The following is a 257-nucleotide window of genomic DNA, read 5'->3' as shown; positions in this document are numbered from 1 at the left end:
TCCCCCGTGGCAGCAGCGTCCCCTGTGGCAGTGTCCCCATAGTAGCAGTTTCCTCTGGGCAGCAGCATCCCCATGGTGGCAGCATCCCTGTTACGCTTGTATCCCCCTTGGTGACGATGCTCCCAGTGGCTGAGGGGGTGTCCCCCGTGACAGCAGTGTCCCCCGCGGTGGTGTCCCCATGGCGGCAGCATCCCTGTAGCAGCAGTGCCTCCCTAGTGGCCACGTCCCCGTGGAGGTGCCGTCCCCGTGGCGGTGTC

General features: G+C 66.5%; 1 protein-coding gene across 1 annotated transcript in view; it reads left to right on the top strand.

Annotated features, from left to right (window-relative positions):
- RASSF1 (Ras association (RalGDS/AF-6) domain family member 1) overlaps positions 1–257 on the top strand; it is a gene marked incomplete at both ends in the record, with an annotated part of 1,553 nt that overhangs the window by 1,165 nt on the left and 131 nt on the right. The gene's annotated exons all lie outside the window — the stretch shown is intronic.

The sequence above is a fragment of the Eurypyga helias genome, unplaced genomic scaffold (genome assembly GCF_000690775.1).
Source record: "Eurypyga helias isolate BGI_N326 unplaced genomic scaffold, ASM69077v1 scaffold38115, whole genome shotgun sequence".
Lineage (NCBI taxonomy): Eukaryota > Metazoa > Chordata > Aves > Eurypygiformes > Eurypygidae > Eurypyga > Eurypyga helias.
The sequence above is the reverse complement of the archived record's forward strand: the minus strand, read 5'-3'. Positions and strand labels throughout refer to the sequence as shown.